This window comes from Oratosquilla oratoria, chromosome 29, assembly GCF_046742065.1.
Source record: "Oratosquilla oratoria isolate Oo_2021 chromosome 29, ASM4674206v1, whole genome shotgun sequence".
Classification (NCBI taxonomy): domain Eukaryota; kingdom Metazoa; phylum Arthropoda; class Malacostraca; order Stomatopoda; family Squillidae; genus Oratosquilla; species Oratosquilla oratoria.
The window spans coordinates 39,346,774-39,360,478 of NC_134805.1; positions in this window are offsets into that span (position 1 = coordinate 39,346,774).

The window sequence follows — 13,705 nt, forward strand, 5'->3', positions numbered from 1 at the left end:
TCTCACTCTCCCCCTCTCTCTATCTATCTCTCTCTCTCTTTCTCTCCCATTCTCTCTCTTTCTCTCTCTCTCTCTCTCTCTCTCTCTCTCTCTCTCTCTCTCTCTCTCTCTCTCTCTCTCTCTCTCTCTCATTCTTTCCCTCTCTCTTCCTCTCCCCCTTCTCTACCTATCTCTCACTTTCATCTTTATCATCTCCTCTTTTATTATCTCGTGAATTGTGAAGATCGCATGCCTTCATTAGTTTCGTGTTATTGTTGCTCTCGCAGTGGTGAGAGGAAATTGCCAATGGTGCTCCGGGTTGTGCGGTCCAGACCCACTGTCCGTCCATTATGATGCGGGATACGTGTTACCTGATGAAACGGGACCGGAGCATGTGTATATTACTTTACTCCCTGCGGATGAAGACAATAATCCTGTGTTGAAAGTATAAAAAATAGTAGTAATAAACGATGATAAATAAAAATCCTTCTAGTGTCGAATTGGTTGTTATGGAATATCGTTTACAAGCGCTTCTGTTCCATTCGGGTAATCTGGCGCTTCGAGTGGATCGGTGGATATGTTAGTAGCACTAGAGATATAAGTTGATTTTATTTATTCATTTGTTTATTTGGATCAATTGTAGAATTCCCTCATCCACCCACCCACCCACACACACACGCGCGTGTTCGCTTGGGGTGGTGATTGTAAAATTGAGAGTTGCTGGGGTGGACATTCTACATTATGGCTTGTGATACATTACCTAACCTGACCTAACCTAACGTAACCTACCCTTACCTAACCTAACCTAAGTTAACCTGACCTAAGCTAACCTAACCTAGCCTATGTTAGGATGGAGAGTCTACAGTCGATCAGTGTAGTGGGGGAAATTCTACAATTGACCCGTACATTTGTTTATCTATTTCACCAATTAATTTATTTATTCCTATTATTATATATATATTTTTTCGATGTTGTGATTTGTTGTTATGTGATGTTGGGGACGTGACAGTTACGTGGCATAACCGTTCTAAGTCTTTTTACGCACAGATCCTCTTCGTTAACCTCCTTGAGGCCAGTTAACAACATCGATAGAAGCTCACTAACTGCCGTCGGTCCGGTGGACCCACTTTTGAAACTACTGCGGTCCTTTCAGGACCCCAGGATCCTACGTGGTGGGCCACATGTCTGTGCCGTCTTGAAATCTCACACATTTCGGTGTTTTTTTCTGATTATTAAGTTTAATTCATTTGGGGCCACGTGGTCTATTACGTGGTCTAAACGAGTATGACTTGGCCTGCTCCATGGTCTCAAGGTACGTTTGTCGGTACGTCAAAACGTTAGTGGTGCTTGACGTATGGGAACGTTTCCGCGGTGCCTAGGAATGCCACCAGCCTCCACCCCCACGTCACGTTGGAATGTTACGTTGAATGTTTGCATTGGCCCAGCGCCGGGAACTGTTCGCACACACGCTCCCTGGGCCCTGCTTTGATATCAGGACTTCACCCACATCCTCTCACTCACACACACACACACAACACACACACATACACACACACACACACACACACACACACACACACACACACACACACACACACACACACTCACTCATTCACCCACACCTCCACCCACATCTGAATCCTCACTCACCCTAACTCTCACCCACATCCATACCCATATCCTCACTCAAAACCACAGCGCTATCCACATTCACCCACCCCACCTTCACCCTAACCCATCACACTTCAGCCATGTGGTTATCACCCTATTTCGGGTGACACCCACTCCCCCAGCTCACCCTACATCGTTTCAGGTTTCTCTGTGTCTCACCCTCGACAGCTCACCCTCGTCTCGATCTCACCCTCACCCTCACCCTGGCACGGTCTTCCCGTCTGTTCTGGTGCCAAGTTATCTGTGCTTCCCCGCTCTCTCTATCTCTATCTCTATCTCTCTCTCTCTCTCTCTCTCTATATATATATATATATATATATATATATATATATATATAAATATATATATATATATATCTTTCTTTCTCTCTCCCTTTCTCCCCCCTCTCCTCCCCTCTCTCTCTCGCTCTCTCTTTACCAACGTATGTAAGTAAAATATGTATGTATCTCTCTATCTCTTATCGAATTTAAGTGGTTAGACTAATGCGAATCTTAGAGAACGTCAATTAGATATGAGTTAACCATGATGCCCGGAATTTTAACCCTCTTTTTCTTTTCTTTACTTCCTTTCTTCGTTTGATTTTTTTTTATATAAGAAACAAGTCAATATAATCTGTATCATAAATATATACGGACTGGCATAACCGCGTACATTCTTGACCAAGATTATCTTTAACCCAGTAAGGAAGACTTGGGAGTTTATCGAAGCTGAATAAAAGCGTCCGGCGCCAGCCAGAACCAAATATTAAAGTCGACCACTGTGTCACATAGTGTGAATGTCTGTGGCATTTTGGTAGTTGCATGGGCTACACTAATGAAATTATTTTTTTTCTTAACCGTATTTAGCTCTCTTAATTGGGCATCTTTGACATTAGAATAATTTCCGGATTATTGAGAAATTTATAAATATAGATATTTCCAATATAGAAAAGTACTCTATCTCATACATATAAATGTATATGTACACACGCATTTGTGTGTGTGTGTGTGTGTGTGTGTGTGTGTGTGTGTGTGTGTGTGTGTGTCTAGGAAGAAGTCTCATAACATTAGAATAATTTCCGGATTATTGAGAAATTTATTAATATAGATATTTCCAATATAGAAAAGTACTCTATCTCATACATATAAATGTATATGTACACACGCATTTGTGTGTGTGTGTGTGTGTGTGTGTGTATTTACCTAATTGTACCTATTTATATTCAATTAGTTGAACTGTAGTAGCCTATACAGGAAAGGAACAACGCTCGTTGGGTCCCATCTCCTACTCTTCATATCGAGCCTCAGATTCATGTGTGTAGGTTTGCGTGTGTGTGTGTGTGTGTGTGTGTGTGTGTGTGTGTAGGTGTGTGTGTCTAGGAAGAAGTCTCATAACGCTTTCAATACTATGGCGTACTTTATGGCTTTAATTCTGGCTAAGATCAGAACTATTTGATGCCGTTCAAGACTCGAACTTCAGCCTGAAGGAGACCTTGTGCCGCATGAAGTGGCCTGGTTTGAGTCAGAAAAAAATTAATGAAGAACGCCAAGCTGTCCATTCATCGTTTCGCATTGCCAGTCCACCTGTCCATCTCAATGTGGTGTCTGTCACTAATCTATTCGTCTACAGCGGCTGCAGTATACACCAGCTATAGGTATCCCACTCTCACTCTACCCCCAATAAAGCTGCACCTGTTTACTTCAGGTATTGATAATCCCCTCCCCCCCCATTCCTCTCCTATTATGACCCTGGCCGGATATTTTTCTATAATATATAAAAGCCACAAGCATACCCGCTTCTCACTTTTTTTTTTTTTTTTTTTTTTTTTTTTTTTTTTTTTTTTTTTTTTTTTTTTTTTTTTTTTGCGGGGGACTACGGCTTTCAGGGCCACCAACCACCCCTGAGTGCCTTATCACACTGGGCTATTTTCCCTCTGACTGTTGGAGCAGCTTTGCAGCCCTCAGCTTTCGGGAAGGAATCTGATATGCTGGAGGAAAATAATTTTCCCCCAGCATATGAAATTATATTCTGTGTATTTTTGACAAGAAAACAAAATAGTTGCAATAGCGATTTCACGGCGGAAAAAGTTCTGGAAATGGGCGCTACCGCCGATTAATCGGAGGTTGGAGAAAAAATAACATCCACCACGACCCCACACGCATCCTCCCACCTGCCCTCCTAACATGTGGTTCGCACAGACACCTGTTGACTGACACCTGTTGTGGAGGGACCCTTGCATCACTTTTGGGCTGGGAGGGTGAGGGGGTGGTGGGGGGAGGAGGGGATGGACGAGGAAGGAGCGCGGGCGCTGCTGAAGAAGGAGAAGACGAAGTAGAGAAGGAAGGCAGGAGGGAGGCGGGTCTCATAGCACCATTCTCCTCACCTAACCTCGCCTAACCTCACCTAACCTCGCCTAACCTAACCTAACCTAAATGATAAGTTTCTTCTTCCTGTAGGAAGCGAAAACTCGTAATGGCTTCAAAAGGGCAAGACACAAAAAGTCTAGTCTGCATTTTGATAATAAAAGGTAGATAAGTAAGGAAGTGTCTGAAGGAAGGGAATTCCAGAGACTCCCGGTGGATGACGAAAGAATACATACGATAGCACATCGAGTCGTACCCTGACATTTGCTCCTTCTTCCACCTACTCCCCCTCTCCCCACCTCCCTCCACCCTCCTCCCCCTCCCAACCACCACCACCACCACCATCTTCGTCCCTCGCAGGAGCTCTGATAGACTGGTTAGTATTGTGTTCGGTTGCGTCTTGCTTGTTGACTTTTTCTCTAAAAAAGAAATTGAGTTGTCCATAGGGACCCCATCCACGGTACGATCTGGTCTTGAGGTCGTTGGACGGATCTGGTCTGATCCGACCTGATTAATTCGTGTCTGTCGGTAAAATATATATATATACACACACACATATATATATATATATATATATATATATATATATGTGTGTGTGTGTGTGTGTGTGTGTGTGTGTGTGTGTGTGTGTGTGTGTGTGTGTGTATGTGTGTGTGTGTGTACAAAATAAAGTACAATAAAAAAAATAAAAATTGGTATATGCAAAATCCAATCTCATCGGACCGATCAGATCTGTCCGGAGACCTCAAGACCTAGTCGTACCGTGGATGGGGTCTCTTACAACCTTCCCACCCCGGAGCCTTACAGCCTTCCCACCCCGGAGTCCTGTAAAACGTTTGCTTTCACCGGTTACGAGAACATCTCCGACGTTGATGCCGAAGTAAAAGAACGTTGGAAAAATCGTACACGTATAAAATCATTAGTGATATAAAGCCCTCCCCACCACCCCCAAAAAAAAGAAAAAAAAAGTTGACTGTACTTTTTTCTTTCTTTGTTATGTCCTTCAAGAAGATAAGGTCTTATCATCATACGTGTATGTTATTTTTAAAATATTATTTCCATTTTCTTCTTCACCTTCATCTATCATCCTTCCTCCAACTATTTGTCGCTCCTACATCAGAATCCCTCCGCACGCGCGCGCACACACACACACACACGCGCACGCGCGCGCACACACAAACATTGTGTGATATGTACCTACTTCTCACCTAAAAGTTTGTAAACAAACTTAACATTATCGTGTATGATAGATATAGATAGATATAGATATATAAAATGTTCCAACAGTTGTGAACCCCCTTAACACAAGCTATTGCTTATGGCTGAATAAAACCGACTGGAAATTACCATAACAAAATATGTAAAGTGGGCCTTCATGAGGACAGAGTTGATGAAGGTAAGCTTGATAGATATGTATGTAAACAACATCCATTGATAGATACTGATAGACATCTATCATCATCCCAACTAACAGCCAGCGGCTACAGTGTGCACCAGCCATGGATACCCACTTTCACTGTACCCCTAATAAAGTTGCATGTTTATCTCGGGTATTGCTAACCCCCCCCTCCCCATTCTTCTCCCCCCATTATGTCCTTGGCAGGGCGTTTTTCTATATATAAACCACAGGCATACGCGCTCCCCCACATATAGCTGTCTTCCAACACCATAGGCGCGTATTGGCCCCCAGTACGTACCTGTGGATATTAGTTTATGTCTGTTATGGTCATCTTGCACAACCCTACCGTAAAGACGACAACAATAATCGGAGGATTTCTGTACGCAAACCAAGAAAAACAATTATTAGAACACAAAGAAATGCTAGACGAAAAGAAAATAGAAAACACAAGAAAACGAACTCTGCTGTAAGACTTCAGGATTATAAGAAGAATCCTTAAGGAGCTGTCAATATTTATCCCCCGTCACGCATTCACGATTCTCGTCAAATGTTGCGAATTTGAAAATCAGTTAGACGACTTCACTTACGGTATTCTAGACTTCCCTAAATCTACAGTTCAACAATGTATCTCATATTCGTACAAGTTTAACTTCACGTAATTCGTCATACACCTTCCCAGTGTATGACGCAAAGTTGATTTGACATTTGGAGATTCGAAAAATAAAAGATTGTAATCGAAATCGCGTATGTGTGACTTCGTTTCTTTTATCACTTGACGTTCAAGGGCAGAGCCGTGGATGTTCACACACATGCTGATGTGAACACACACGTCCTCGCAATAGCCAAGGTTCGTGTTGGCACAAGCACACATGTGTACGCGTAGAAAAGGACGGCGGTGTTAACACGCGCGAGCACGCACGCACGCGCAAGCAGCCAGGCAGGCAGGCACATGAATGCCATAGACGTGTTTTTTGAATACCTTTCCTTTTTTTTTCATCTTGTTTTTTAACGTTCGTCTTCGATGCTGGAAGAGGCGTGTTTGGACCATCCCTCCTTCCTGACTTCCTTCCGCTCTCCCTCCTCCCCTCCCTATCTCTCTCTCTTTCCCTTCCTCCCGACCCCTCCATGTGTTCCCCGCGACCCCCTGGCCTTAGAGCATGTGCCCACCTTTGCCTCTTCCTGTTTCCTCCTCACTCATCCACCTTTCCTCCTCCACATTCACCACCGCCGGCCAGTAGGTTCCGACTGCCTGCCTGCCTGCCTCGTCTTGCAGCAATAGGTGCCCTTCCTCCTGGCACACACACGCACCTCCCCCCCTCTCTCTCTCTTTCTCTCTCTCTCTCTCTCTCTCTCTCTCTCTCTCTCTCTCTCTCTCTCTCTCTCTCTCTCTCTCTCAGAACATTTCGTGCACTGGTGAAACTTCACACACACACACATCTCATTCCCATGGGAGACCGTCATTATACCAATTCTGATAACAGGGAAGTAACTCCAAAGTGGTGTCCCAGTCATAACGAGGATGTAATAGTTCCAGTGCCAACATTATTAGAAAACATCTTGGCAGTGACTGGAAACATCGGCAAAGGAAGATCTGGAGTGATTTATTTTAAAAGAAAAGCTGTTAGAAATGCGACTGAGGAGAAAGAATAAAAGAAAGTCTGTTAATGATGCTTAGATGCTTATGAAGATGACATCTTTGAGAACGCATCAATAGAAGCAACAGGTTTTTTGGAGAGAGATCGCAAGTGAATAAAATTATAACAAAGAAGGAGAAAGAAATTAAATCAGGACAGGATACGGTAGAAACTAAAAATCGTATATGGCAATGTAGACGGTTCAGTATCGGTTTAGCTAAAATTAACTGTACTTGAAGGCAAATAAACCGGACCATCCCACCTAATTATGTTAATGTATAATAACTATTGCAAAGGACCTAAGGAAAGTTTCTTGTAATGGGGCACGGGAGTACTTAGAAGAATCTTCTAGGAATTGATTACACTGAAAAAAACAACGTGTGAACAGTAATAAAGGATTGGATGTCAGGATAAGATAAATTAGCTAATGGAGTCCCTCAAGAGTAAGTGCTGGCACCCGTAATGTTTTTGATTTACGTAAATGACACAATGGAAAGGACAAACAGATACACTAATCTATTTTAAAATGTTGCGAAGATCACGAAGAAAGTAAAATATGAAGACTGCAATTTGTTAAAAAAAAAAAAAGTGGATTTGGCAGCTGGGGCCAAGTATGGGATATGAATTTGAATGCAAGGTCTTGGAAATGAGCAAACGTACAAAGAAGCCTAAAAAATTTACCCGGTGGGAAATGAAAAGATTACAAGAACGAAATATAGACACACGGGTCACTATCATAATGACGTCATGGTGGTGTAGAACACTGGTCTTGGTATAGATAGGGCTCCACTGAATATATTGAATAAGATGATACCAACGATGTCGTCGTCGTCGTCGTGGCTATCCCTCGTGGTCGAAGAAGATGGTCTTCGTGAGTTATCATTGGTGTGTGCGAGGGTGAAGGTGATTAACCAAAGGCATACCCCACCAGAAACCGTGTGGAGATGGGGTGAGATTATACGGTCTCAGCACCCCATTAAAGCTTATCATTCAAGATAAGAGTGGGGGACTTGGGACAAGGTGGTACAGTAGCTGAGTGGTTGGAGAGGAAGACCATGAATACGAAGGAGGCGGAAACATTGATGCAGAATAGAGAAAATGTAAATAAAACAGTAAAGAGGTCAAGGTAGGGAGGGACGTGGAAGACCAGTGTAAGAGGTAGGTCATTGTATGCCACATAAGTTAGGTCAGAAATGCCATTCAAAACATGATTAAGGGATGAAATCATGTAGATGTAAGCATATACACAGTATAATTATGAATATACATGTTAAAGCAGTGGATCTTTACCTGGGCTACCTGTAACCCCATGGGGTACGAAACCTTAAACCTGGGGGTACGAGACATGATAGCCAGTGCAATGGTACTGTATATTTACCATGAGAAAGCATAATGGGCATTCATTGTACTCTACTAATTGACATTTTTAATTTGAAATTAAAATTACCTTGGTTCAGTAATTTGATATATCTAATAATTCATCAACAAGGTTTGTATCATTAATCCTTATCATATATGTGCATTGTATTTATATTAAATGGGTACGAGTTTTTTTTTTTTTTTTTTTTTTTTAGATAATCAAGGGTTACAGACACTGAAAAAAGTTTAAAAACCATTGTATTAAAGGAATCGGTAGGCAATGCTAGTGTAGTCAGCTGAGGGTTACGAGGGTGTTGCCTATTGGATGGTAATATGCTTAGTTAGGGGCACTCACGTGTAACAGTGTATTTACCACGACCTATACACGGATCATGGTATCCAGTCCTACCCCAGAGTAACTACATCACTTAAGTTCCCAAGGACTATCAATTCAGTGTGGAGGCTATCATCAGATTGCCTTGCCTATAAAAGTAGCCAATTCTTTAATTTTCTTTCCACCTAATTTCATCCCTTTCTTCTTCTTCATCATTCAGTTGTGATCTCTCCTGAAAACCTGTTGCTTCTTTGAACTCGTGGGAATATTCAAATCAAGGGGGGAAAGGGCCATAGTTACACACAAGTCAGTGTGTAGAATGTCATGGTCTGCCAGGATTTGTTTCGCCACAATGCGAGCAACGCCGGGATCGCAGAGCCGGAAGTGTGCAGCCCCGTGATGATTTGGTAAGCTGTAGGCAGTCACAGAACAAACCGCACTGGGAAGCACACACTTATCACAAGTCATGCAACTCTTACCCGTTTATCCATACACTCCCCACACCCATCGACGCGCACCTGCAGCCCGTAGCCCACCCGCGCGCCACCAAGCCACCGCTCTTCACACGCATCCACCACCATTCGCTCCCGTCTTTCAAAGCTGATTACACACGACCCGGTGTACAGACACCCCGGAGGCTTTGCCATGTAGGCTTACTGGCGTCATTCTCTGCATATTTGTCTGGACGTGTTATCAGCTGTGGAGATGCGTGCAGAGCTTTTGCAGCAAGCATGCTGCTTCTCAGGCAAAGGGTGGTGTATGGATTGGGTGTAATAGAACCCCCCTCCTCCGCCTCTCTCTCTCTCTCTCTCTCTCTCTCTCTCTCTCTCTCTCTCTCTCTCTCTCTCTCTCTCTCTCTCTCTCTCTCTCTCTCTCTCTCTCTCTCTCTCTCTCTCTGTGTGTGTGTGTGTGTGTGTGTGTGTGTGGGTGTGTGTCTTTTCTCCAGCTAGCTCTCTATGTGCCCATTTATTTATATATCTATCTATCTGTTAATCTGTCTGTCGTTCGAATGCTTACATGCATGAGAGAATACACTCACATAATTACGTGCAAATTCACTTATAGCTTCAAGCACGCAAATGTACATACACGTACACATATACACAAGCACATACACAGACACACGCACACACATGTACGTGCACATTAAAGAAGCTTAGTGTGAGACGTGGCTGTAAGCATTCAGCTCTGTCGCCCTTTCCTGCTGCATTATGGGAACTGACGTCACTAATTTAGCAGTTGCCAAAAACCGCCATTTGATTTACTACGGTGTGTGGTCAGGAGTCCTCGCTGAAGAACACAAAAATATCTAAAATCTTCTTGAAGGTAATTTACTTTGTTCTTTGATTGTTCTACTATTTGTCGTTGACAGGCTTTGTAGGAAATATTGTTTTAGAAATTAGTTATTAGAGGCTGTAAATTACTTTCCTGTCATTTGGCGTCCACGTAATTGCTGATGATGTCTTGAAGTGCATTTAGCTTAATAGATATTTCCCACAGTTTCCAGAGAGACTACTGCCATCACAGAAAATGTCTGCAATGAGTCTGTACCCGTGTTGGACTATATGCTAGGAGGGTTAATGGGGCTTAATCAAGGCCCGATGTACAATACTAATGTACATTTGTACTTTTGTATTCCAACGACCGTGAGGTCTTCTTGGCGTGGCTGGACGCACAACCTTAAATCCGGTTGAAGGGTCTAGAGCGCGAGCTCTTAACCTTTTTCCCGTTAACACGCCCCGAGAGTCATCAGACCATCGACCCGTACCTCCATTAACCTGACACAGAATTTGGAATGGCAATATATAAAGACTAATTAAATACACAATAGCGCCACAACGGATATCAAATGGTACAAATTGGAATGACTTTGTTCATCATTTGACCATGAACATAAAAACAATGTACAATGTTCTCTCTCTCCAGATTCAAATGTTTAAGTAATCTTTCGCTACTCACCTAAGTACCCCCTGTCATCCGTCCCTAGAACCCCTGGCGGTTCGCGAACCGCAGGTTGAGAACCCCCGGTTTAGATGGCTACATTACCCATAGATACCAGTGTCCAACTCAAAAGGTCTTCGACACTCGGTGCTACATTAGTACAAGACAACGGTTCTCAACCTGGAGGCTATTGTGGCCCCAAGGGAAACATGACAAGAGTTTAGGAGGGCCATGGCCTCCCGTTACAAATGACACAGTTCTATATAATGCGAAGAATCCGAATAAGAATAAAAACTCTCTTTACTATGTCCTGGGAGAAAACTGGAGAGCACGAATATTGAGAATTCAGGAAGTAGCAAATGGAGCGGAAAGGGTTGGTTTATGCTTAGCAAAGCACTGATCTGGTGGTGTTCAGGTATTGAGGGCTCTTTCGACATTAGAATGTCCTGCCTGTGAGAAGACTGTGATGACTCGCATGACGTGAATAAAAAACTGTGTTTAGCTTTATTAGTCCACTACAGGACCTCCCTATCCCCTAAAGCGCGATACAGCCTCTGTACCTTACCATTGTGGCTTAATCCGGATTGGTATGGTGATATGTGTGGTGAGGAGCTACATGTGAAGTTTGTGGTATGTTGGAATGGTTTAGATTGTGAATGAAGTCTGAAATCAGTGTAATAAGTATATATGCGATATAAAAATGACAGTCACTGAAGTCGTATGCAGCGGACCCAGTGAGACCGCAAAGCTATATACCATATTAACTTATCTGGCGCTAATAGGCATCTCGGGGCAAAATTAACAAAGGAATTTCCGTTATTTATAGTCGAGTACACGATACCCATAATGCATCTGTGCGTAAATTCTTCAGTTGGTGACAAATGACATGGAGGACACTACTTATTCTTTTGTGGCGGTGATAATATACTTAGTTAGGGGAACTCATTATTTTGTGGTGGCGATAATATGCTTAGTTAGGGGCACTCACGTGTAACAGTGTATTCACCACGACCTATACACGCATGATGGAGAAAACGAGTGAAACACGTCATAGAAAGTGTAACAATTGTAGAATAGATGATGAAAGTTATAATGGTAACGATGAACATATAGTTATCGCCAGTGATAATATGGAAAGCGAGGGTGATAGCATAACTGATATAGAGGTTTGAAAATAGTGAAATTAGTGATGATGATAAAACTGACCATAAAGGTTAGGTTGACAGTGAGGGTAATAACGACGCAAATCCGGCCGTCACGAGGCTTCGATCCCGGGCGCCAAGCGTCACGAGTCGCGCCTGTTACCATCTTGCTACGAAGAGCATCTAAAAGAGCCGTAATCAGATATGAACTTATATCCTAGACTGAGAGCCATTAGTGGTTTGTATCATAATTGTATATTTGTATGTATCATTTTTTCCACCCAATTATAAGGTGCGTGTGTGTTGGGGGGGGAGGTGATCGTGTCTCCAGTCTTCATGGGAGAAAAATATTGACTGAGGGATCTCCAGGCCCCTCATCCCCCCCCCCTCTCCATGTACTCGACTTTCATGACATGCATGGGAACTAGATGGTGGTATCATTATCCCAGACAAAGACAAAGCTAACATGTACTCCAGCATTTCTTTACGAATGCTGCGTAGCTCTGGTCCTTATGGGTGTCAGAATATCTAATTTGTATACTTTTTTATCTATTTTTATATAATGTTTTTTATTATCTATTTCTATCATATTCTTATCTATTTTTCTTATTTTGATTTATTTATTTATCTATTCTTAGTTATTGTTTTTATATATTTTTATCTATCTATTAATGCATTATATTTCCTCTTGCACTGACTTGCTCAGAACGGTCCTGTGGACTTCTGGTCTGATAATGAGATATTTATATAATTGTTGTAATTGCATTTATATTTGAATGGAGTAATTACATATTGTTATTGTTAATGGCGGTATTGTAATTAGTGACATTGTTAGAATTCCTGTCATTATTGCAAAAACATTATTTTTATTATTATGCCAGGTATTAGGTATTATTTTCGTTATTATCATCATTGTTATTGCTATAAATATTTAATTATTTAATTATTAATCTACAATTATTGTTATTGTTATTACTATTAATATTATCATTATTATTATCATTGTTTTTATTGATTTATCATTTCATGATTATTTGATTATTATTAATCTTATTCTTCTTATTGGTATATTTTATTATTAATGAACGTATTAACTCTTCAATAATATTTTATTGCTACTCAAATTAAAATAAAATCATTATTATAATAATTATTTAAGTTGTAGTCGTATTATTGATCCTTATGTTGCTATGGCGTACCCCAAGCCTAGTGAAATCGCTCAGCATTAGCCAGAATAAGATACGTAAAGTTCGCCACCTTAGCGCAAAGGATTCGGATTTCTGACTTCTGAATCACCTGCGCCAGAAAGACAAAGAGTGACAGCAGTATTGATTACCCATTATGTATCCGCCATGATCTGTGGCATTGGATAAGGCCACACACCGCCCAGAGCGCGGCGACAGGCGGGTGACCTTGACGTCATGTAAACAAACAGGAGAGAGATGTAAACAATGGGGAACAAGAGACGAACGGAGTTGGCTCCTGAAGAAGTGCTCCTCCTGAAGGCCTCTCCAGTTTCATCTTCAAGAAGGCCGCAAGGACTTACCTCCCTCCTTCACTTTCCTCCCTCCCTCCCTCCTTCCCTCCTTCCCTCCCTACTTCGCTCCTTTCCTCCCTCCCCCAGCCCTCCCCCAGCCCTCCTTCCTTCCATCCATCCCTCCTCCCCTTCCTCCCTCCCTCCCTTCCCTCCTTCCTTCCTTCTCTCCCTCTCTCCTTCCCTCTCTTCCCTCCTTCCTTCGCTCCTCCCCCCTTCCCTCCCTCCTTCGCTCCTAACACAGCGCCACCATCACCACAACAGCTACCACAATCACCACCAAAACAACAACAACATCATCAGCCACGACCACCACTTTCACGATTACAACCACATTCAACGTGGCTACCATTACCATACCACTACCACC